The sequence below is a fragment of the Podarcis bocagei genome (assembly GCF_964188305.1).
Source record: "Podarcis bocagei genome assembly, chromosome: 2".
In the NCBI taxonomy this organism is placed as follows: domain Eukaryota; kingdom Metazoa; phylum Chordata; class Lepidosauria; order Squamata; family Lacertidae; genus Podarcis; species Podarcis bocagei.
In genome coordinates this window covers 106,771,311-106,797,098 of record NC_138126.1, presented here as the reverse complement: position 1 = coordinate 106,797,098, position 25,788 = coordinate 106,771,311, and the positions used below count along the sequence as shown (strand labels likewise).

Here is a 25,788-nt window from a genome sequence, read left to right as displayed (position 1 = left end):
GCAGCCAACTGTAGGAAAGTTGGGGGTATTTAACAATAATGCTGGAGGAGGAAGGAGGATCAGCAATTGTTCTCTTAAGATGGTTGTATGGGTTGCATTACTAATGGCTTTCTGGCCTAGCTGTATATTTTAACAAAACAAATACTGTTCCTCCTCTTATTTCGCGTAATCTCTCCTGAGAAGGTAGGAAGCTTCACTGGAAGCAAATTGCAGCACCAGTCATGCCAGTAACCACCAGGAAACTGCCTGGAAGTTGTTTCTCATGTTACAATGTATGCATTGCTTCTGCAAGACTCTTCAGATCACCAGCTGTGTGTACACTACATGCATGTTCATTTGCACTTGCAGTATACCTAGGTATATACAAACTGTGTTCACAAAGAGACCCTTGTGCCATCAGGGAATTTGCGAAACAAACCACAAGTCACACCTATGCCATACATTTAAATCACATGGCTTCTCCCAAACAACTCTGGGAATTGTAGTTTGCTAAGGGTGCTGGGAATTGTAGTTCTGTGAGGGGTAAGCTACACTTGCAAAGATTATTTGGAGGGAAGCCATGTATGATGTGGACATGAGGACAGTCTCCACTGCTGAATATGAGTCCACACATGTAGTCCGATCACAAATCTGCAAATGAGTGTGTGTGCCACAGGGCTGTGGCTCGACATGGCAACCCCCTCCCCACTGCACAGACCCATTGCGCACACACTTAGTTGTCTGTACATTTGCTTGAGTGTCTCCACTTGAGAGATTTTCTCACAGGAACAGGGTCATAATGTACATGCAAGTAAATAATTCAGGTATGCTCATCTCTTCAGTTTGTTAAGGATGTGTCATTGTCCTTAGCAGCACAGCATGGGATGGTTTAGGCCATTGCCGGGTTGCCTTGGCAACAAAGGGATCAATACAAGCTCGTGTGCTCTCCATTATGTTACTAAACATTTGTTGTTTAGTCGTGTCCGACTCTTCATGACCCCACGGACCAGAGCACGCCAGGCACTCCTGTCTTCCACTGACTCCCGCAGTTTGGTCAAACTCATGCTGGTAGCTTCGAGAACACTGTCCAACCATCTCATCTTCTGCCATCCCCTTCTCCTTGTGCCCTCCATCTTTCCCAACATCAGGGTCTTTTCCAGTGAGTCTTCTCTTCTCATGAGGTGGCCAAAGTATTGGAGCCTCAGCTTCACGATCTGTCCTTGAGAGCCAGTGTGGTGTAGTGGTTAAGAGCGGTAGTCTCGTAATCTGGGGAACCGGGTTCTCGTCTCCGCTCCTCCACATGCAGCTGCTGGGTGACCTTGGGCTAGTCACACTTCTTTGAAGTCTCTCAGGCCCACTCACCTCACAGAGTGTTTGTTGTGGGGGAGGAAGGCAAAGGAGAATGTTAGCCGCTTTGAGACTCCTGAAGGGGAGTGAAAGGCAGGATATCAAATTCAAACTCTTCTCTTCTTCTTCCTTCCAGTTACTAAACATAGCCATATAGAATTGGGGATGTGGCACCATGATGGAAAGGTTGAGGTCTACTATCCTAGCCATAACCCCTCAACATCCCTGCTCCGCTCTCCTATTGAGTGACTCTGCCTGGCTGATGTGTGTCCTTGAATGGTGATAATGCTTGCTGGGATTGAGGATAGATGTGTGTGTGTCTGTGTGTGTCTGTGTGTGTGTGTGTAAGCCACTGACCTTTATATGGCTGGAATGTAGCCTCCTATACATCCATTGAGTAAACACAGCTAAGGAGCAAACACAGTTCCTATAGGCAGAAGGACTTCATACGAGTGCAGGAAAAAAATGTCCTCCCCTCTTTTTACCTGTCTTCCTGGATTTAGTTTACATCTCTTACTGCTCCCCATGGTGCTGACGATGTAATACGCAAAACACTAAAAATGGGCTAACACCTCTTAAAAAGATATTTCCACTTTGTGGTTAGCAATCAGACTTTCTCCTCCCCTCCCGTCCCCCTCCTTTCACTTGCTACCAGACCCTGGCAACATAGTCTCTAAGTCCATTTAATTTGAAAAGCCTGATTTAGGCTAATTGATAGCAGATGAGTCCCACAGAAAATGGCGAAGCGGGATTTACTGAACATGGCATATGACAGCTTAGAAACAGGCACCCTCCTCCCTTTGACCCCTAGTTTTATTTCACACATAGTGCACTACTGCCAAAGGTGGTATTCCTCCAAAAGGAGGGGGGAATAGTGTTTAATTTTTTAACAGTTTTTAAACTTCTTTTTAATTGCTTTGCATAAACCTGTCCTACAATTTTACAACCTTCAATAGTCTAGACCTCCTTGCTGGTTTTCATTAGCCCAAGAGATGTCTGGCACATTAAATTAGAGAAGCAGAGTTTGCAGGAGGTGGGGGGTGGGAAGGGCACATTATAGAAATGGTTTGCTGTTGTTGGTGTCCATCTTATTTCGTACAGGTCCAAGATGAGAAAGCACAGAACCAGGGCAGGCCACACACATCCTAGCACCCCTTATGGCAGGAATTTTGGCTCCTGGACTACACTTTGATGACAGCCAAGCACTCCATTGTGGACCTAACTACATGTGACATGCTTTCTTTGGGGGATGGTGGTATGTGTGCTTAATATTGCTGCTTTTATGTTGAAGGAAGTGTAGCCCATCAAATAGTACATAGATAATAACAGCATCTCCTCTATTTCCCGGCTCCCCAGTAGAGAATGGTCAAAAGGAGAGGGGGACCCCACCAGCCTTGACGTCTCTTAACCTCACCCCACAGTGCCAGCTGTGTATAGTGAGAGCTGTGAAGCAGTGAATAGTGAGAGCAAGTGAAAAAATAGTGGTACTAGAAATAAATCACAACCAGCCACCTGTGCCTGCCTGGTCTCTAGGTCAGGGTAGCCAACATGGGGCCCTCCAAATCCTTTCTGTCAGAAAACTTAGTCTCACTCTGACATTTTTTATTTTTGTTGTTGTTGTTGTTGTTGTTGTTGTTGTTGTTGTTACTGCTGCTGCAGTATTCTGTAACAGCTGAGGCTGCTTTTTTATTATTACGACATTAAAGTTTTCATGGTTTACAAAAGTATGTGCAATGTCTCTTTTTTCAAGTTACATTTTCCATAGGTCAGTTTCATTTGTTGAGACATTAGGGTTACGTTAGGAAGAAAAAAGGGGAGAAGAGGTGGAGGGGGCCATGGTGGGTGAGGGTGGGAGGAGATATTTCTATTTTGCTTAAAGTATGTGTGGGTTTTTGTGTCAGCGTCGTTTGTGCAGGTTCTCTTAGCTATTCGCTTGTGTTCCTTTGGTGGTGAGAGAAATTGTGGTTGGCCTAGGTTGCGGTGTGCCATTGCCATTACAAGAGAACAAGAGATGAGTTCATGGCAAATTCCAGCACCTCTCTTTCTGGAAACATAGCACCGGATCTGTTGCTTTGGAACTAAGGGAAGGATGAATTAGGTGCTAGTGTGGAGGTCTCAGCATCAATCTGTTTTTCTCTAATATCCATGACACAGTGACCCAGCTGCTTCAGAAAGAACAGCCCTGTCTTTTTAGGGTCATCTGATCTGGAGAACTGGCTCTAGGCCACCACTGGCTCTAGGTCACCACAACCACCCCTCTATTTTCATAGTGGTGTGATTAAATTCTATACCTAGATTTGCAGAGATTCCAACTGAGTTTGGGTTTAGACTGCAAGTAACCGCGATGGGGTGAGCTCCTGTTGTTTGGTCCCTGCTCCTGTCAACCTAGCAGTTCGAAAGCACATCAAAGTGCAAGTAGATAAATAGGTACCACTCCGGCAGGAAGGTAAACGGTGTTTCCGTGCACTGCTCTGGTTTTGCCAGAAGCGGCTTAGTCATGCTGGCCACATGACCCGGAAGCTGTCTGCAGACAAACGCTGGCTCCCTCAGCCAGTAAAGCGAGATGAGCGCCACAACCCCAGAGTCGTCCGTGACTGGACTTAATGGTCAGGGGTCCCTTTACCTTTACCATGAGTGACAGCTTAAAAATACTGCTTCCAATACCGCTCTGAAAATGTATCCCCTCTACTCAGCAATAAAAACTCAAGTTATTGCCTGTACTTGGCCTTAGATAAGGTAAGGAAATCGCAGCACTGAATATGATTTTGACAGTGTACACCACCTATAAAACCTTTTGAACCTAAGAACAAAATAGCTTATTATAATTTGCCATTCAGATAACACAGCTGAGTAAATCTGGTGCTCTTGCTTGTTCATTAAGGTACTAATCCTTTGTTTTCCACTGTGCAAATCTTTTCCAGGAATCCCAGGGTAGTGTAGCATTTAAGAGAGATTTATTTATATAAGCAGTGAACGGGGGGGGGGGGAGTCCTTCCGATGTCTTAAGGATTCCTGGTGCGTAATGTGCATTGTGGAAAAGGAATTGATTTTGTTTTCCTCTCTTCATAACTGCAACACACATTTCATACAGGGGAGGGCTCAAAGCAGGGAGGAAGGAACCCAAGCAAAACAAGGGAAAAACAACTTCTAACAGGGACAGCAGAAGTATACCAGAGTTATGACATCATTCTCATCATGCCCTGCCCTGGTCTGCACTACCTTGTCTTTGGCATCCGTAAGGTGAAGATACAGTTCTATGATCCCAAAAACACAATGGGAGAGTTCAGTTTGCTCAATGCTATTGACATGCAGCAGAGTAGATCTAAACAAAGATCTGGTGGTGGGATGATGAGAGCCCAAGTAGATGCAACTCTGACATATCCTTTCTGGTTAGACGTGGCCAAAATGAAAAGCAAAGGCTGCACAGATAAAGAGTGCAGAAGCTTCCCTGTACCCACAAGTCACTGTATTGGAGTATCTCCCTCCTCTCCTCTTCTCCAGCACTTTACTTCCCAGTTGACCTCTGATCACCAGAAGCGCAGCAGCAGAGCATGGAAGAGTGTGTGAGAATGTTCTGTACTCCTCATACATGCATCTCTTCGTCCTTTTAAAGACTGGGGAACCTTCGTTCTTTAAAAAAGAGAGACATTGCAATGTAATGAGGAGGTTTTCGTTTGGTGGAAAGGGAACCGCAACTGGGTTGCAGACTGACCTAAACTAGGTCATGTCAGTGGCCATATATTTTAGTTTTTCAAGGAAGGAGGGAAGGAAGGAAGGAAGGAAGGAAGGAAGGAAGGAAGGAAGGAAGGAAGGAAGGAAGGAAGGAAGGAAGGAAGGAAGGCATGTGATTAAAAAGATACTGGCACTCACGCTGCAGATTGGAGCAAATAGCATCTCCAACCTGCAACATGGTGGAAAGCTACTGGAGATATGGCACCAACAATGTCAGCTTTAGGAGCCTGGCAAAGACATTCTTACCTTCGCAGGCATTTGGATCTTGATGCATTTTGATTTTTGGCCTGTTGTCAGCATTCATCTTTTAGAAGGGTGGAGAAGCATATTTTCCTTCTTATTGATTGCTGGTGGATGAATGTTATTAGTACTATGCATGGTTTTACTGCTTTCGAATATTTTGTGGTACTCTTATATTCTTAATTTGTAAGTTGCTTTGAGACTTTTCTCTAGAAAGAGATGAGCATGTCTAATAATAAAAATAAAAAACCCTCCCATTGACGAGTCATTGTCATTGTGGTGAGTTTATTTTGCAGTTGTTAAATACTAGATGCTAGAGGTGGATGTGTTCTGGATGTGTTCTGAAGGCAGATCGGCCCATTTAGTGGTAACTTAAGAGACAATTTAACAGACCGGTCTCCAATGTGGTGCCCTCCAGACTACAAGTCCTATCATCCCTGACCACTAGGGCTGATAACAAATGTATTCCTAGGGTGACTAACCTATGGCCCTAAAGGTGTTGTTGAACTCCAGATCCCATCAACTCCAGCCAGCGTGGCCAATGGCCAGGGATGATGGGAGTTTTAGTTCAGCAACATCTGGAATTCAGCCACAGGTGAGCCACCAGAGTTCCACAACTGGAGGACACTTATATAAAAATATATAAGCCCATTTGTCATTGAGAAGCTAGAACCCAGAAGATTCTTATGCTCTCCAGAGGGGCTGGCGCCACTGATCTACTGCCAATCAATGCGCAATTTGCACAGCTCCCACTTGGCATGTAATTAAATGCCCCTTTGAATATTAATCCTTTACCTTATTTCACCTTGGTTGTGGTTTTTGGGCCCATTGATGCTCCCTTGGTTTGTCTGCAAACGGGGCCCAACCCTGTGGAATAAGCCGAGCAGGATACGCCTGGCGCCAATGAACAGGGCAGCTTGGGGTATGGAGCTTAGCCAACCTGGCTCTTCACACATGGTAGTTAGTGCTTTTTAAAACCCAGTAGTTATTACAATTAAAAACATTACTGGGGAGCGTCTCCCTCATTAAGCATATTAGGATTAGAATAAATGAGAGCTGTATGAAGCAGCTGGTTTATACACTGTTATTATTTTCAGCTGGAATGATGCGGGAATTGGGATGTGTATGAAGGAGAGGGGAATATCTTGCAAATACAGTTAAGGATGTGGCATATCAGCACTTCCTGGTTAACTCTTCATGGGCTGCCAGATGGTCACAGCATCTCTCTCGTCAGCAATTTCTGCTCTACTATCAATGTGAGATTCTCAAGTAAGGGATGCTGTTTTGCCACTTTCCCATGAAGCTTCTTTACCCCACAACAGGTTCAATAGTTCAGGACCCAACTTGCTTCCCATGTCTCCCAGCTGTACCAAAAATATTCCCCCTTCTGGCATGTGTCATTTGGTATTGTAGCTATTTGGAATGCTAGAGTGTGAAGTTTAACCTCTGCTTGGGTGCCAGATCCAACCCCCTGCTATATAGGAGAACTGCAAAAGTTAAACCTAGCAATGTTGTGGTGAGGCAAAAATAAAAATAAAAATCGCCACCCTTGAGGTGTTTGATGGAAGGGCAGGGTAGACTTGTAACATACAACATGTTAGCTGTGATGTGCAACATTTCACTCCCCCTTACTAACTTTCCCCCTCACAAACTACAAACTCTTGTAGTTTGTGAATCTGAGGGCAGGGAATGTCCTGTCACTGATATTTGTAAGCTACTCTGGGAGCCTTTCTTCTTTCCTTTATTTTTCTTTTTACCAAGTAATTGTTGTTGCTGTTTAGTCGTTTAGTCGTGTCCGACTCTTCGTGACCCCATGGACCAGAGCATGCCAGGCACTCCTGTCTTCCATTGCCTCCCGCAGTTTGGTCAAACTCATGTTAGTAGCTTCAAGAACACTGTCCAACCATCTTGTCCTCCGTCGTCCCCTTCTCCTTGTGCCCTCAATCTTTCCCAACATCAGGGTCTTTTCCAGGGAGTCTTCTCTTCTCATGAGGTGGCCAAAGTATTGGAGCCTCAGCTTCAGGATCTCTCCTTGCAGTGAGCACTCAGGGCTGATTTCCATCAGAATGGATAGGTTTGATCTTCTTGCAGTCCATGGGACTCTCAAGAGTCTCCTCCAACACCATAATTCAAAAGCATCAATTCTTTGGCAACCAGCCTTCTTTATGGTCCATCTCTCACTTCCATACATCACTATACAAAGTAATAATCATAAATAAATAAAAATAAAAATGTGCACCCCTCCGCCGAGACCATTCCATTGTAACTCCCAATATTTCAACACCTCTTGCGATGGTTTTGACCCCTTTCCGTTTTAACAGTACAAATTCTACAGACACCCTCTATATCGCTTCTAAATAATTTCTCCTGCATATTCCCCATCTTATCTTCATGGCACATGTAAATTTATCATTAATAGCTATATCACACACCTCTTTATACCATTCTTCCATTTTATATTCTGCTTGCCCATTTCACTTCCTAGCTATAATAATTCATGCAGCTGTCAATCAATTTGTGAGCATGGGGAGCCTTTTTCATTTGCAAAGCTGGATTAAAAATACAATAAAAATAACGGTGAGCAGCAGCAAGATCTAGGGTTGTACGGCGTTCTAGATGCAGAGTTGAGGTGATATACCGGTATCTACAGGTAGAACCATAGAACCACAGAATTGTAGAGTTGGAAGGGGTCCTGAGGATCACCTAAGTCCAACCTCCTGCAATGCAGGAATATTCAGTGTCCCATATGGGGATCGAACCTGTGACCTTGCTGTTATTAGCGCTGAGCTATCCATGCTTAGTTAATATACATCCATGCACATGTATAATACCCAGGAGATAGATATGGAGGGTTTTGTTCCAGCTGAATATGCATTAACCTGTATGTCCCCTGAATGGATTGCTTCTACTTGATCAGGCCAACAAAGCTGTCAGCAAGAGATGAGAGGGCATCTAGATTTTCCAATGTTTGAATATATATAGACTCATGTTAAGTGTTTTTAGCTTACTGAGGTGAAGGCCTGAAGAGGGTGGCTCAGTGAGAATTGCTTTCAACAGAGGGGATGCTAAAATCTTTGTAGCTTTATCGAAACCCTTGTGATTTCAAGATTTTAACTGCCACACTCAAAAGCTCTGTGACCAGATCATGAGGATTGCTAATCTTGTGTTGGAAAAATTAAGAAACACTGACCTGTTTTCCATTTATACCTATCAATGAATAGGAAAAGGGGGAAGAAACATGAACAAAACAAGCATCATCCCCTTCTGCACTGCAGCCAATTCAGTGTTTCCAGGTGTAACTCCTTGAAAAGGTCAGAAGCTTGACACTATGAGGCACAGGTTGTTTACAAACTGATAAGGGAAATTCAAGTCACACTCTGTTTGCTTGGCACTTGTCTGAGAAAGGTGGCTTAGCACACAGCCAGGAAGTAAGAGTGTTTTTCAGACATGAATCATATTATAAAAGAAATTAGAATTTCCTTTTCATATCTTATAGGCAAAGTTCCAAGATTGCTGAAACAAAACAGCCAAAGTTTAGGGATTGCCCGCTGACACACACACATGCATTCACACACAGAAGCACACTTCACCACTTTTGCAAATCTGCTAAACCACTGATGAGGAACATGTGGACTTCTGGGTATGATTGGCCTCTAGCTCCCATTATCTGAATCCAGCATGGCCAAACATCAGCCCCAGGCAACAAGTTACTGTCCAAACAACATCCAGAGGGCACCCTGTTGTGTAACCTTGCTGTGTGAGATCCTGGGGGGTTCACTACCTAGCCAGAGGAAGCAACATTAGATTACAGGGAATCTCTGGGATCAGCAATCAACTCAGTAGAAGGCAGCTTCACATGTTCATGTAAGAGTCACATATGGGCAGGAGCTGTAATGAATCTCTAGAGACTTATAGACAGTGGCATTTGCACAGGATGCCAACGTATTGTAGGGTTGACATACAGTGGTACCTCGGGTTGAAGACGCTTCAGGTTACAGACTCTGCTAACCCAGAAATATTACCTTGGGTTAAGAACTTTGCTTCAGGATGAGAACAGAAATCACGCGGCGGCAGCAGCAGGAGGCCCCATTAGCTAAAGTGGTGCTTCAGGTTAAGAACAGTTTCAGGTAAGAACAGACCTCCAGAACGAATTAAGTTCGCAACCCGAGGTACCATGTATTTCAAAGAGCAAAAAAGGGGACACCTTTGCAAACTTCTGCTTTTAACTATGGATTGCTATGACAACTCTCATTTTACATAGCCATGGGAAAAGAGGACATGTCCTGGAAAAAAGAGGACACATGGCAGCCCTATGTCTAGTCTGAGATTGCTTGTCAACTAAAGCAAATCCAAATCCTGCAGCCTTGATTATTTACGGAGCTCAGCTTTAAGGCAAACAACTGTCTGGGCTGCCATTGTGCAGGTTGAATGCCTCTTCAACTGGCACGGATCAGCCACTCAAACGGCTCTCCTGGAAAAATGTAGAGCAAACTGCCCAGGTAGGGCCAATCTGGGGATGGAGCTTCATGTCGAACATTAGAAGATTTGCCTTGGGCAACTTAGCAATTTAGCCAAGCGGTCACTAAGGAGTGCTGGTTTTGTGATGTGCGAAAACACCTTTACAGTCTCATTTCCCCCTTACCTCAAGTGAGACTAATAAAAGGCGACCTCTCTCCCTCCCAGGGCTGCCTGTGACTGTGATGGATGAGCTAATGATTGCAAAGTGCCCCATGCACTTAAAAAGAGCTCTATTAGATGTCGTAACTTGCAGCCTGTATGTAAACACTGTAACAGGATACAGAAACCACAAAGGAGAGTCCGTGGTAAGATGGGAAACAATGGGGTAACAATCAGGGGGCAGAGAAGGCACCCTTGGCAATCAAGCATGATGTGGTGGTTTGGCTGCTGGGGAGAGCCTTGTTCAAATCCCCAATGAGCCACAAAGCTCAATATCGCTCAGCCTGATCTCCCTCACTCCCAAGATTGTTGTGAGCTTAAAATTTGAAAGGGGTCAGAGACAGAAATGTGTGCAATACCGTGAGTTCTCTGAAATAAGAATGGAAGTGCATAAATACTTTTTCAAGATTTGGCTACCATCCTTGTGTGGCTCAGTTATTGTGTGGTCCTAACTGCTCCTGGTGGCTGCCATATTTATGGTGCACCTTGGTGGCACAGCAATCAAACTGCTAGCACATTGGCAAAGCTAAGCAGGGTCTGGTATGGTTTCAGATTGGATGGGGAACTCCATGTTGAGAGTCCTGCATTGCAGGAAGTTTGGATCCCTTCCAACTCTACAGTTCTATGATTAAGGCTTACGTTGATGATGTCAGTGCCACAGCCCTACTTTGAAATGTGTTCTGCACGTATGTCCTGTTATTTGCTTACATTCATATCCCACTTTCCTTCCATCATGGAACCCAAGAGGGTATACATGTGGTTCTCAGGAAGTCACCCATCCAGGCACGGACCAAGCCTAGACCTTCTCAGCTTCAGCTAGGCAGTGGCCTTACAAGCCTCAATGCAGTCAAGGCAAGAGAATCCAGCCAAGGCAGCGGAAGACTCTGAATGACACGTAGAAGGAAAGAAACCTAAGTCTTTTTTCTTCCTACTCAAATTATGCTATCCACACCCTGGATATATGAGAGCCAGTGTGGTGTAGTGGTTAAGAGCGGTGGACTCGTAATCTGGGGAACCGGGTTCGCGTCTCCGCTCCTCCACATGCAGCTGCTGGGTGACCTTGGGCCAGTCACACTTCTCTGAAGTCTCTCAGCCCCACTCACCTCACAGAGTGTTTGTTGTGGGAGAAGAAGGGAAAGGAGAATGTTAGCCACTTTGAGACTCCTTCGGGTAGTGATAAAGCGGAATATCAAATCCAAACTCTTCTTCTTCCTCTTCTATAAGGTAAAGGACCCCTGGACGGTTATTAAGTCCAGTCAAAGGTGACTATGGGGTGTGGTGCTCATCTCGCTTCAGGCTGAGGGAACTGGCATTTGTTCACAGACAGCTTTCCAGGTCATGTGACCAGCATGACTAAACCACTTCTGGCACAATGAAACACCGTGATGGAAGCCAGAGCACATGGAAACACCATTTACCTTCCCGCCGCAGTGGTACATATTTATCTACTTGCACTTTGATGTGCTTTCGAACTGCTAAGTTGGCAGGAGCTGGGGCAGAGCAACAGGAGCTCATCCCGTTGTGGGGATTTGAACCGCTGACCTTTTGATCAGGAAGTCCAAGAGGCTCAGGGAGCGGGTGACACTGTGGTCTAAACCAGGATGTAAAGCACATCACTGCTACGAAGCATCGTTAAATGAATACACATTTTGGGAAAGTATCACTAAGGCCTCCGCTGAAACGTTTTCCGAGAATATTGGCTGTGGCCTTTTTTTCAGCTTTTACACACACTTCCTTTTGAGCCCATGCAGAGGCATCTCTGCGCACACCTGCAGCTGCTGAACCAGGCATTGTTAAGCTGTCAAAACAAACAGTGTAGCAGAACACATGCTGCATCGGAATCTGCAAATCATCAGTACAAGGGACCACACCAAGGGCTGGGAATTCCCCCGGAGCCGACCAGCAGCTCCTCCAGCAGATGGACTTTATGAGCCCCAGAGGGGGAATAAGTAGAAGAGCATCTACAAGTCCCTGGTAAACATACACGCCAGATGATGCTGGAAAGAACAGAAAATAGCTGGAGGAAGAAAGCTCGGGGGTGAAACACTGCAACGTAACCAGTGGGGGAAATATGCTTTGTGTGAACAGCCAGCATTGCAAATTCATTCATCCGACTTTTGTCTTTTCCTTGTCATTTACTAGTTCCAAGACTGTCAGTTTTTTGGCGTTTGGAGTTTATAAACTAGTTCTGTCTTTTCTGTGGCCACAGTCTAGAGGAAAACTTTAGGAGAGTGGAATTGTTAGATCCAGCAGAATATCCCCACTACCACCAAATTCGCAATGTTCCTTGACATATCACAAACTACTTTTGAAACAAACTTGAGTTTCAGAAACGTTTGCCCTGATCTAGATAAGGATACCTGCTTAATAGTTTTTTTGAGTTGAGAACCATGGGCAGAAATTGGACCCCCAATTTCTTTCCTCCAAAAAATATTTGTTTTCAGTTAGCTTCACATTTGAAGGCACATCAATTTGCACATCACCATCCTTAGTCTGGTGCAACTACAGGAGTCTAGAACAAGTCTTTTGAGCATAGGGATGTCTGTGTTTGGGTCAGATAAGACAATACACCTCACCTGAGTGTGACCATGGTATAGAGGGGAGATGGCCATCAATACAGCATGCACACACACACACCACTGGCACAAGCAAGTAGCTGTGCTCCTGTACAAAACTACCCTTCAGTGTTTACTGGGGCTGGCATGCAATCCAACCACAGGAAAATGACATTTGCGATGTATTAAAATAAGAGATGTTGGAACCTGCAATGTGTACAATATCTGAGCATGAGGCACAGAGGAAAAGAAATCTGTTCACAGCATTTGGCATCAGTGATGGACATGTCCACTTCAAGCAACTAGGCTACCTGGAAAAGGTAACTATTTACTGTTACTAATAGCCTTGTAACCGTACCTGGCATTGTCTTAAATGAGGTTGGGCAGAAAACTTGAGTTACCCTTCCTCTTGTGAACTCAGAGTGAACTCTTCCTTCGCTTTGGCTTTTGGAGAGCTCTCGTCATGGGCTAGAAACATGGCACAAATAGCAATACTCTTTGCTTCTCTGTTGTGGTATGTAATGCTGAAACCAGTAGTTTAATTCTGTATATTTGGGTCAAGGTATTTCCACAATGAGCCGATTTCAGGGATCAGAGAAATAAGAGCAGTTCTTTTACACACACACACACACACACACACACACACACACACACACACACACTACACAGCAAAGGGGAGCAAGGGGGGAGCTGAGCCCTGCAACCTCCTCCTCCTTATTATTATTATCCAGCCTTTACTAGAGACTCCTTTAACCTGACCCAATTCACATAAAAAACTTCAACCTATGTCAAGGGAAAGACCTGGTTAGAAAAGGTTGGGAAACAGGTTTTGCTCCACTTTCAAGAGTAGTGGAATTGGGAGAAGTCTAAGGGCGGCAGGAATGAGAAGAAAAGAATAGGGACTGAGGAGCAGAGCAGTACACAGAATCATGGAATTGTAGAGATGAAAATGACCCCAAGGGTCATGTAGTCAAACCCCTTGCAATGCTATTTGGTATGTCTAAGGTTGATAACAGGATATGGTTTTAACCCCCTACCCAATTTCAGCCTCTTTCCCTCTCTGCTACCTCAACACATCCTCAACACTCCATTATTCCTTTTTTTATAAAAGAAGTTAAGACCATGCAGAGTGTCAATGTGCTCTGATTTCCTTTCACTAGGGCAGCACTCAAGCCATCCAAGATGGCATCATTTAATACAGTCAGTATGGTGTAGTGGTTAAGAGTGGTAGACTCGTAATCTGGTGAACCGGGTTCGCTTCCCCGCTCCTCCACATGCAGCTGCTGGGTGACCTTGGGCTAGTCACACTTCTCTGAAGTCTGTCAGCCTCACCTCACAGAGTGTTTGTTGTGGGAGAGGAAGGGAAAGGAGAATGCTAGCCGCTTTGAGACTCCTTCAGGCAGTGATAAAGCGGGATACCAAATCCAAACTATTCTTCTTCTTCTTCTGATTTAGAGGCTTACATTTTCAAATACGAGTTGATGTGTTTTCTAGAAAGTCTCAAGGAGATTAAAAGTGGGAATCTGTGATTAAGAGCATAAAAAAACCCCATTTCCAATCTGGAGTCTATTTCCTCAGTGGGGATTTGAACCCAGGTCTCCCCCAGTCCTAGCCCAACACTTTTAAAGCATTACACCACACTCTGCTCTCTGCAGAACAATAAAATCTGCTACTGTTGTTCCACATAATTAGAGATTTAGGCACAAACTGTTCCACTGGGAAATGGGTGCTTGGGTCCCTCGAGGTTATATCTTAAAATGCATGCCACCCTCTTAGCTGTGCCATCCCTCTGAGGCCTCCCCAATGTGTCATATCCTTCATAAAGCAGAGTTTAGGTGGAGAACCCCTAGAGGGCAGGGCATCCATGCCACCAATTCTTCCCAGTACCTCATAGGGCCCTAGGCAGTTTGCTCTTAGTAGAAAGCCCAACCCCAAAGCTAGGAGGAGATGCAACCAAAGAAGACATTTTACAATGGGAAAGGCGAGAGCAACAACAGAGCTTCCCATCATTTCTATTTCCCAGCCGCAGTTGATATACGAGTCCAGCCCTACTCCTTGCAAGCCTGAGACAAGTATGTGAGAAATATGGACTCCCATCAGGAATGGTTGCAGAGGGTCCACTGGGAGGCTAAATGACAGGGGTGTATCAGTGGTTGTTAGCTATGATAGCTATATGTTCAGAGGCAGAACACTAGGAAACCACAGAAGTAACAGGCAAGCTCTATGATGAATTCCCCATAGCTGGCTGGGCAGAGCTAGGTGAGACTTCATAGCCTTATTGAAGGGATGGAGAACCCTTTGCTGCCCGAGGGCCACATTTCCTTCTGGAAAACCTTCTGGAGTAAGGTTACCAGATTTGATTCAATGAATCCGGAGACACTTTTCAACTTCAATGGATTTTCTGTGGGGACTGATTTGTAAATCCGGGGACTGTCCCCGGGAAATGGGGACGTCTGGTAACCTTATTCTGGAGGCTCATGCCATCCAAAGCATGTATCAAAGTCCAAGAAAACATTTGAGCCAGAGAAAGTCATTTGGAATCCTCCGGAGTGTGCAAAGGAAGGGCAGCGAGAGATGTGGCTTGAGAGGGTCCCAAGGGCCTGATTGAGAGGCTTGGGGGGCCACATTTGTTTCCTAGGCCTGAGGTTCCCCATCCCTGTCTTCTGGATCGGAATCACCTGCTTAACATTCCACAGGGATGCCACATTGAGGGATCAGTTCAGAGGACAGGAAGCATCTGTAGCTTGGCTATCCTCTCAGCTGTCAAGAGAGTCAGTCCTTGAAAAACTTCCACACAGACATGCCCTTGCTGGAGGCAAGGGCCACCAGACAGCCCAAGTCCTTAAGCAGACAAGAAGGTAGCTATGGGGACAGACTCTAACTGCAGGTTAATATTTGCCTTCCACAAAAGCAAACTTATAAATCCCACTGGGTTTATCTGCACTTCCAAGGTTTGTTTGCTCATTAACAAGAATATTCAGCTGCTTTTCCTCCAAGTGACACAGATAAATGGCTATGCAGCTCCCACGTCCTCTTCTTTCCTCATCCATCCTTGAAGGCTTGAGTTTGCCAGTTCTGTCCATCTCCACGTAAGCTGAGTGGTGATGCTGCTAAAAATGGACGGCGGGGCTCCTGCCCAACCCTCAGCATGGCAGAGGACATGTTTTGGCCTCCGGTTGCCATTGGTGTGGTGGCCATGCTGTTGCCCACTGCCTGTTGCTTTCGCTGATGCTAACCTGCCTGCCACCTCCAACTGATTTTTGTTGCAGTACAGTGGTACCTCGGGTTAAGTACTTAATTCGTTCCGGAGGTCCGTTCTTAACCTGAAACTGTTCTTAACCTTAGCCTCCTGCTGCCACCGCGCCGCCAGAGCACGATTTCTGTTCTCATCCTGAAGCAAAGTTCTTAACCCGAGGTATTATTTCTGGGTTAGCGGCGTCTGTAACCTGAAGCGTATGTAACCTGAAGTGTCTGTAACCCGATGTACCACTGTACTCGGATGCCAAGCTGTTTGCTATGCACTGGGAAAAGGAGGTGGGGCCCAGAGTCAGAACAGTGCATATGTGGGGGACCTGTGGCAAGGCCAAGGGTTTATGGGAAATGATATACAATGAATTGAAAAAGATGTTTAAACTGACCATACCCCAAAACCCAAAGCCTTGGGGGGGGGGGAATAATAGGGATGGAGGTTCCCAAAAAGCTGAATAGCCTTTTTCTGTATGCAACAACTGCAACTAGAACTTTAGATGCTCAGGAATGAGAAGACAAAGAGACTTCCGACTAAGGAAGAATGGCTTATGAAACCGACGGACTATGCAGAAATGGCAAAACTGAGTGCTAAAATAAGAGGGCAAACTGATCTTTTAATAGAAGAATGGAGACTATTGGTGGACCACCTATCAAATTATCATTTTTATATGAAAACATATGCAGGATTTGAGATATGCGCAACTGAAGGACATAGAGAATGGATTGGGGGGTAGAAAATGTGCTTTAATGCAGCTGATTAAGGGGGAATAAAAATAAACATCAGGGAAGGAGGGACAGGAAGTCAGGAAGAAAATATATAACAACAACAAAAAGATATATATGATTGCAGTTGTGTAATAATTTGGAAGGTTTAATAAAAATCATTATTCAAAAAACGGAAACTTCCGCCTTGCATGTGTTTGCCATGCAGCTGATGCCTCTGATTCATATATATACACACACACACACACACACACACACACACACACACACACTGCTGCCATTACAGTCCCTGCAGTCCTGCCAAGCAGATGAACCTGGAGGAGCAGGCAGCCTGCAGCCTTTCCCTTTGTAGAAATTGTTCATTACCATGCTGTACAGGAAGGGATGCCGTCTTCTTCAATGAACAATGGGTGTTGGCGGGCCTTGACATTGAAGAGGGAAGGAAAGAGATCAAACCATACAGTGCTGTCCCTGAAGGAATCTTCCTCCGTTTCAGTTGGGTATGATGCTGAATAAAAACACCAGCTATATTGGGCAAGTCTACACAGGTATAGCTTGTGTGTGCATGCAAGCATGCTCACAGCAAGGAAGGGCTTTGAAAAAGGATCTCAGACTTCCAGAGTCGCTGTAACAATTGGTGATCTCTCGTCTCAAAGCAAAGATGCACGTAGCGCTGGTTATTAGCCCTGCTTGAGTTCGTGTTAGTTCAAAGGTAACCGCAGTGATGCAAACGTGGCAGGCAGTACCAGAAACTTGAGTTTTGTGCACCAAGGATCAAGTGTCCATCAAAAAAAATATTGCATGCCTCAAACAACTCTGAAATCTACACTCTTCCAATTGAAAGAACCATCGTTCAATGGTGTCACATGATGTCGGATACTGACCTGGAAGGAACTCTCAGAATGAATTGCACAATATTTCATAAAAGGACAAATCACTTAAAACATCATGATAATGTAATGCAGAACTGGTAACCCTGCTGTATGTACCGATCATCGATAGCAGAGCAGAATGGCAACCACAAATTATTATCTCCATCTGGTCAGAACTATTACATTTCTAATCGCCTTTCTTCCATGTTAGAACTCAAGGCATCACACACAGGCAGTTTCTATCCCCAAGTACTGTTTGAAGCCAGAACTCTTTGGTTGCATCATGTACCTTCAGTCAGATGTAGTGCATACAGTGAGTGGAGGTTGTTCTGTGTTTACTTCCATTATAGTGTTTTTATTCCACTTTTATTCCACTTTTTATTCCACCTGCCTAGAGTGGATCATAGTGGAATTCACATGGGGATTGCAACCCATAAGAGGACTATCACAGCAGGAAAATACATTAAAAGGTCAGGAAAGACTTTGTCCAGCTAAGATGATGTGTCAGGATGGAGGAAAGTCTAAGGAAAATTCACAGCCTAAAGGGAAGAGCAGACTTGACTATCAAGAGTCTCTTTCAAGGAATGCAACAACAATGCTAACAAATATTGCTGGGAATCTGCTGAGAATATGTCACTAATCTGAAATTTAATTCCCATGTTAAACCTTCGTAAGCAATAGTCAAAACCAAAAATTGAATATTGAAATAAATTGATCACCATGCGTACTATCTAGCAGTAACCAGCATCAATTTAGGCAAAACGTGGCATGTATGTGCTGAAGTGCTGATCATACTTCTGGGACTGGCATTTTCACAGTTGGGCTCAAAGCTCTATATGAGGTATGTTAAAACTGCTTTGAGCAGCGTCCTAAACCCCTGGCCACAGGCAGTCCAAGGTCAATCCAAGTAGCCAAGTCTGAAGTCCAGCAGTCAGGATACAGTCCAGAGTTAAACCCAGAGGACAGTCCTGTAGAGGTCCAGGAACATCCACACCAACCTGGGCAGTTGAGCAGACACAGACCCTCAGCTCTGCTTCCCTTTTATACTTGGCCTGATTGCAGCCTCTGGCCCGATGAGGCAGGTGACCCTCACCTGTTCTGAGTCGACTCCAGCTGAGGAATCACATACCTCTTCCCAAAGCTAGCGAGCCCCACCTGGCCAGCTAGGGAGCTGGGCTGTGGGCCCTTGCCTGTCTCAGTCTCCTAGAGCATCACTCCCACAGCTCCTTACGCCTCAGAGCCTGCCATATTTGTGGCTCTAGTGATTGGTCCTGCTGCTCTGGTTCCTGTGCACTGATGCCCATCCCTCACCACCCTCCGCCATCCTGTGAGTACTTCCTTCCCCATCCCTCGCTTGCCCAGTGTGTCCCAGTCCCAGCTACACCCCTCGTCGGGATCCTCTTCTGCCTTCTCCATCATCCTGCCAGTTCATGACAACCAGATATCACGGCTGGAGCCGTGAAAAGTAAGCATGTGGACTGCGAACTGAGAGGGCTCTGCAAGTTTTTGAAAAGCAACCATCTGCATGGAGCTCTGGTTTGGCTTTTTTAAAGGAAAGTATCATGAATAAAGAAGTGACTCAATTTTGAGCACATTAACTACCCCACATTCTTTTGAGATGTGTGGATTTGGTGTATTTTGCTGTTCGGTAGTACAGAAAACACACATTTGCAAGGGAACATTTTCATCACTGGACCTTCTGCATTTGAAAGTGTATGCTCACCAACCAGGAACTTCAGATCCTTTTCCACAGAAGGGCGTCATAGGAGAAATAGGACAGCATTTCTAATAGCTTGTTGCCCACCTTGCCCTTGAATATGCCACTGGCAAATGCACGATAAAACACATACTTTTGCCTCCCATAATCATTCTAAACAGCTGTATGATCCCTTAACAGAATCCTCAGCAAGCCACAACAGAACTCTTGGTAATCATGAAACGCTCAGGTCAACTCACTTGACGGGGAAACATATAATTCCACCACAAAGGAAACTCTTCCATGTACCCAGGAGAGAAGCCAAGAGATCTGTCAGAAAACCTGTATAAAGCCAAGAGATTATTTTGCATTCACACCCTTTTATAACTCAGTTACCAATTTAAACAGATATTTTGGGCTCTGCCCTGACACACAGATGTGTCTGTGGGCTGTATCCAATGACTATTCAGAGCAGACCCTCTGATATTAATGGACCTAGTCATTATGGGTATGACTAACATTGGTACGAGTCTGTATTTTGCTTTTTATGGTATTTTTATTTTGAAATCACTCCCCCTCTTTCTCTTATTTACTTTGTAGTGTTTTTGTTGTTGCTGACCAGTTGTTTTAAATTCTTGCAGCCTTGATGCAATCAGGCTCTCACCAACTGAGCTGGTTGGTGTTTTAGTTCTTTGTTTAGTTATTGTTGATTTTAAAATACCTGCTTTTACATTGATAATTTAAATCTTTTATTTAAACCGCTCAGAGTTTTTCCTACAAAATGCATTTTGTTAAATGAATAATAATAATTTATTATTTATACCCCGCCCATCTGGCTGGGTTTCCCCAGCCACTCTGGGCAGCTTCCAACAAAAGATTAAAATACAATGATTCATCAAATATTAAAAGCTTCCCCAAACAGGGCTGCCTTCAGATGTCTTCTAAAAGTCTGATAGTTGTATATTTCTTTGACATCTGGTGGGAGGGCGTTCCACAGGGCAGGTGCCACTACTGAGAAGGCCCTCTGCCTGGTTCCCTGTAGATTAGCTTCTCGCAGTGAGGGAACCGCCAGAAGGCCCTCAGCACTGGACCTCAGCATCCGGGCAGAACGATGGGGGTGGAGACACTCCTTCAGGTATACTGGGCCGAGGTCATTTAGGGCTTTAAAGGTCAGGATCAACACTTTGAATAAAAAAACCCAAATAGACTCCCTTCATCAATGGCAGATTTTGGTCTCCCAGCCTTTTTGTGCTCCGTTCAACATCACTGTTGAAGTGCCCCCTGTGGTGCCGGTGTCCAGTGCAACTACCCTAAAAATGCCTCTGCCCTCATGCCTGACAGCTGTCCATAATGTCTGAGGCTGATGGGGGTTGCAGAAGGCTGCTTTCAGCTTCTTTACAAGCTGAAATTTACTTTCCTCTCTCTTACAACCTCACTTAGAAAAGGTACAGTTCCAATGCATTCTCACCTTATTCCAGTAAAATAATAATAATAATAATAATAATAGTAATAATAATAATAATAATAATAATAATTTTATTTATATGATGCCCATCCAACTAGTATGCCCCAGCCACTCTGGGCAGCTCCCAACAAAATATTTAAAACACGAAGCATAAAAAACTTCCCATGCTTATCCATGCTTACATGAGGCTGTCTTTTGTATGTCAGATGGACTCTTCGGTATAAGTATATGTACATTATAATTTCCTTTTGACAGAAGAATGACAATTTGTATTTCCTGGGTTTCCATGTGACAACTCTCAGTAAAATTTGTAAAACTGACTATTAATTCCCCGGGAACAGATTTAAATTCTGTGGGCCCCCAACACTGGGTATATATAGTCCAATTTTCTTTTTTTAAAAAAATTATGATTTTATTGATACATCAGGACAACAACAACAAAACAATCTTCTTGTTCCAATCTTCCCGTTGATCATCTGGGCATCCTGAACTTCCACTGAATCATTAAATCGGCAATGAAAGAGGAGGCATAAGAGATGCAGAGGCCATTGGGAATATTCACAGCCATATTTGAATCTTTCAACAACATAGGGTGTGTGTGTGGCATATACTCCTGTTTGGACCAAATGGCTGTTCCCTTTCCCCAAGTGGTTTTCAGGTCTCTGGTGGAGGTGACTGTACAGGCACAGCGGAAAAGGAGGGAACATCTGGAAACTGTAAAACCAGGGGAAACAAACCAAAGTTAACTTGCTTCATTATGTACAGATACTGGTGAGGTAGCTTTGCCTAGCATTCTGCTAGCTGAAGATCCCATACTCCACTTCTGCTGATCATGAGATGAGAGCTCCTCTCTTCACCAGACATCTGTTTCAGATCTTAGCAGCTGGTGGACTACAAGTCATAAGCATAAGCGTTCCTGACATTTCCAAAGAGGTTTCCTCCATCAGGTGAGGTCCTTTCTGCACAAACAGTTGGGTCTTCTGCATCTTGGCCTGTCAGCGTCCTCTGTGCACTGATTACCTTCTTCTTTTGACATGTGATCCTACAGGAAAAGAAATAAGAAGCAATGGTCAGTTTGCTATGGAAACCATTGCGCTATTAAAAAAAAAACAGAACTACACATTCTTTCTCCCATTGACAAAGGCACTTAACATTTGACAGATGAAATAAATTATATATGTGTTTCATTTTGACATGCATGGCTCTTGCTTTAGCCGAACAATCCACTTCAATAGCAAGACTCTGGAGGGCTAACTCTGACCTCAGCTTGATATTGAACAGCCACCAAACATATGGTCGTAGAAATCGGGGATGGACAGCTGTATATTCTATCCAGGGGGATCTGTTGGAGAAAATCTGTCAGAGGAAGCATTCTGGCTACGAGCAGGGCCAAAGTCAGTGACTGGCAGGTCAGAGCCCTTTCTCTTTCTTTCACCCCTGTTTTCCTCCCTCCTTCTGCTACCTTAGTACAGTGGTACCTCAGTTTATGAACAGCCCGGTTTACGAACTATTCAGTTTACAAACTCTGCAAAACCAGAAGTAGTGTTCCAGTTTGTTAACTTTACCTCGGTCTACGAACGGAAGCCGAATGGTGGAAGGGCACCGGCAGCGGGAAGCCTCATTAGGGAAAGTATACCTCGGTTTAAGAACGGATTTGGTTTAAGAACGGACTTCAGGAACAGATTAAGTTCGTAAACCGAGGTACCACTATATTCCAAAATTGTATCCATCAATGCACCTACCTGTCTGTGTTACCATGTATCCATCTATGTATCTGTATCTATGTATCCATCTATGTGTTGATTTATGTATCCATATAACTATGTATTAGTGATGTATGGAAGTGAGAGCTGGACCATAAAGAAGGCTGATCGCCGAAGAATTGATGCTTTTGAATTATGGTGCTGGAGGAGATTCTTGAGAGTCCCATGGACTGCAAGAAGATCAAACCTATCCATTCTGATGGAAATCAGCCCTGAGTGCTCACTGGAAGGACAGATCCTGAAGCTGAGGCTCCAATAGTTTGGCCACCTCATGAGAAGAGAAGACTCCCTGGAAAAGACCCTGATGTTGAGAAAGATTGAGGGCACAAGGAGAAGGGGATGCTACCAGCATGAGTTTGACCAAACTGCGGGAGGCAGTGGAAGACAGGAGTGCCTGGCGTGCTCTGGTCCATGGGGTCACGAAGAGTCGGACACGACTAAATGACTAAACAACAATAAACATATCTATGTATCTAGCTATGTATCAATCTATGTATCTCTGCATGTTTCTATGTATCTAGCTATCCATCTGTCTTCTACTTCTTCCTTACCAAAAGGTCTGATCACTTGCAGAGGGCTTTTGAAATTAGGCTGAGGACCAGATAAAATTTGGCAGAAGGTCCCATGTAGCTCTAGGGTTGCAGACAGCCCACCTGTGACCTAGACTACGCAGTGAACTAGACGTGATTGTGGCAAAATTGGTGTGTTAGAAGCAAGATGCTTCTTAATTCCTATAAACTGTGTGCTTTAAAGAGCAGGCAGAGGGAGCTTGCATAACCCTTTCCCCAGTTGTAATTTTCCTCCTTGGAGCCACCAGCCCCAGTCTGGCTCCAATTCTGGAAGGGAAGATGCAACTTCAAAGTGAGGGGACATGGAAATAGAAAATCTCCCATCACTTTCTTTCACCCTTTAAATCACCACCTTCCATTTACAGGAATCTGAATTCAAACAGATGGGTAATGTCACTATAGTGGTTGGGTTCATAGGTTTCAAACCAGGTATTACAATGCCATAGATTAGCACCACAGCTACAAGCTTTACCCTTGGCCTTCTCCTTGCCATTGCATGCTGGCTTGAGTGCTGAGATCCTGGCTTGTATTAGGTTAGGTCTGAACTGGGAAACTCAAGCTGAATATGGTTTAAGGAACTAGGAATATAAACCAGGATCTAAAGCACAAGTAGCATCCAAATCATGGCCAATGTGTAGAGGGAGACTGAAACACCCTTATGAAAATGGGCAGATGCAAGTGTATCCATAGAGCACATTTTAACTAGATTTCACAGTGAGCTGGGACTAATTAATTAGGAGAAACAGAGCAGCACATATTATATAGGAGCATCTGTTATGCCAGAATACTTATCATGTATGATAACGGCAGACAAGCTTGTAAGCAGTAGAAGTTTCATTCTGAGCAACCCTAACTCACAAAAGGCAGAATTTTCACAAGAGGGAGTGATTCCTTGACCAAATTGGATTCATGAGCAGTGTTCGAAATTCGCCAGGCACCAGGCGCATTTTGCACCTGGCTATCAGTCACTTGTGACCAAGTGAAGATGCCTGGGTACCAGGATGGCACCTGATGTCTCCACCATCTGGAGGAGCATGCCTGAGGATCCTTGAATCTGGCCTGTTTTCATACACAAGCAACACATCCTGTAGAATTCTATCCGTTTTATTTTCTCTGCACAATCAGAATGAATTTCAGGAACCAAAAAGTCATATTGGAAAATACAACTTTTGATCTGCCTGGCCCCCCAAATGGCAACAAGGCATTCTGTTTTGGCAACTGTAACCCTGGTTTAAGAAGCCATTTGGCACCTAGTTTATATGCCTGAGTTTCTAACACTGCTCATGAGGGAAGGAAATAGAAGAGCAAATTAAAAAGCAGGCAGTTTCTTTAAAAAAATACTTAGTTGTTAAACCCAGATACAGATGCTTATTGACAACATCCTCATGAAGAAGCAGATCAAGGCTCCTGAATTCTCCATTTTACCTCCGAAAAATCACCGGTGTAGTTGTGACCTTATATCTCCCCTGTTCTCTTACAGATTCATGAATCATGCAGAATTAATTTTAATGCTAACTGATTATGTCCTAATGTGCTTAACAATTATTCTTCCATTTCCATTCTTTTCATTTTCTTACATCCTCGAAAACAGCATTATTAAAAGCACTCTAGTGCTGCAGCACTGAAGCTCTATTCATTCATTGGGTGGGGCGGGGGGGGGGGGAGATACACAGAGTAGCAGGATTGTGAGAATGAGTCCATAAATGTGGCTTGAGAATTGCCAGACTGGAGGAAGTGGGCGGGGTTGGGGGCGAGAATCTATCCTCTCTCCCCCCCACCACCATTTAAAACACCATATCCAAACAAAAGCCTACTTGAAAAATGTAGGGCTAAATCTGTATCAAACTCTATTCCAAATGTGTTATGCAGTTTTGGAGTGGCACGTTTTATCAGTAGAACGAAATGAAAAGAACAAAGTTTATCTCGGACTAAGCTGTGTATTTTTTTTAAAAAGAAAATAAATAAAAAATTACGAAACTTAATAAATATTCAGCCAGAAACTGTAAACACAATCCTTATGAGAACTAGTTCCAAGGAAAGTAGAAACCAAGAGAGGCAGTTTTGTCTAAACTGGCACGGAGTACGGGACACGCTGACTGTGTCGTTCCCCTAGAAACATTAGATTAGAAATAAATGAGACTTTGCCCCAGGATGCTAACACGAAATGACTGGCCACAACCACGTGGCCCTAGTTGGCACTTCCTTTCCGTTGCCTGGAAACAGCATGCGCTTGACAGAAGATGATAAACAGAAGGCCAGAGGGAAGAGGTTCTGCTTTGCCACTGTGCTCAGTAGAACTAATTCTGGGAGGGAAAGCTGAATTAGGAATGGGTGGTGGTGAAAAAGGAAATTAGCTTGGACAAATAACCGTCGCGCACACTCCCTCGCAGGCGAAACAAGCGGGCTCTGTTATGCTTTTAGGGGCTAACAAGACATACCTTCCAGCATCTGGGCAATGTTTGACCAGCGTGAAGCCAGAGGCCAGAAACTTTAACTCTTGGACACAGTTGTGTCTGCCTATAAGTATACCTGGTTTCTTGTTGCACGCCTCAGTGGTAGGATTTAAGATGCTGAAAAATTATTTGGGTCCTAGTTTTAAATCGGCACTGCTTTTGCCATTTGGTTGGTGATCTGACTTAGGTGGTCCAAGACAAGGGGCTATCTCCCTTTCACTTTCCTTGTCACTTACTGGTAGAGAGTTTTGCTCTCTCCACTCCCCACCCACCTCTCTGCCTCACTCTGAGGAAAATGGATCCTTCCTCAGTGCCCGTGCTCTAGAAATTATCGTTTAAATTGCAGCTGGACTCAAAAGTCACTTTAGCAGTTTTGATTTTATTTTGCTGATTTTTTTTTTAAAAAAAGGAATTCCTAGCTACTGTGGAAAAAATGGCAGTGGTGCAGACATTATTCCTGACCACCTC

The 25,788-nt window shown here is 44.4% G+C and overlaps 1 long non-coding RNA gene across 1 annotated transcript in view; it reads right to left on the bottom strand.

Moving 5' to 3' along the window:
* Positions 1–16,842: 16,842 nt before the first annotated feature.
* Positions 16,843–25,788, bottom strand: part of LOC308579895 — a 106,695-nt gene continuing 97,749 nt past the window's right edge. The window contains exons 2-3 of the long non-coding RNA XR_014004608.1: positions 18,982–21,577; positions 16,843–18,600 (exon numbers count right to left, since the gene is read on the bottom strand). This is a non-coding gene — a long non-coding RNA (uncharacterized lncRNA). The remainder of the gene's footprint in view (positions 18,601–18,981; positions 21,578–25,788) is intronic.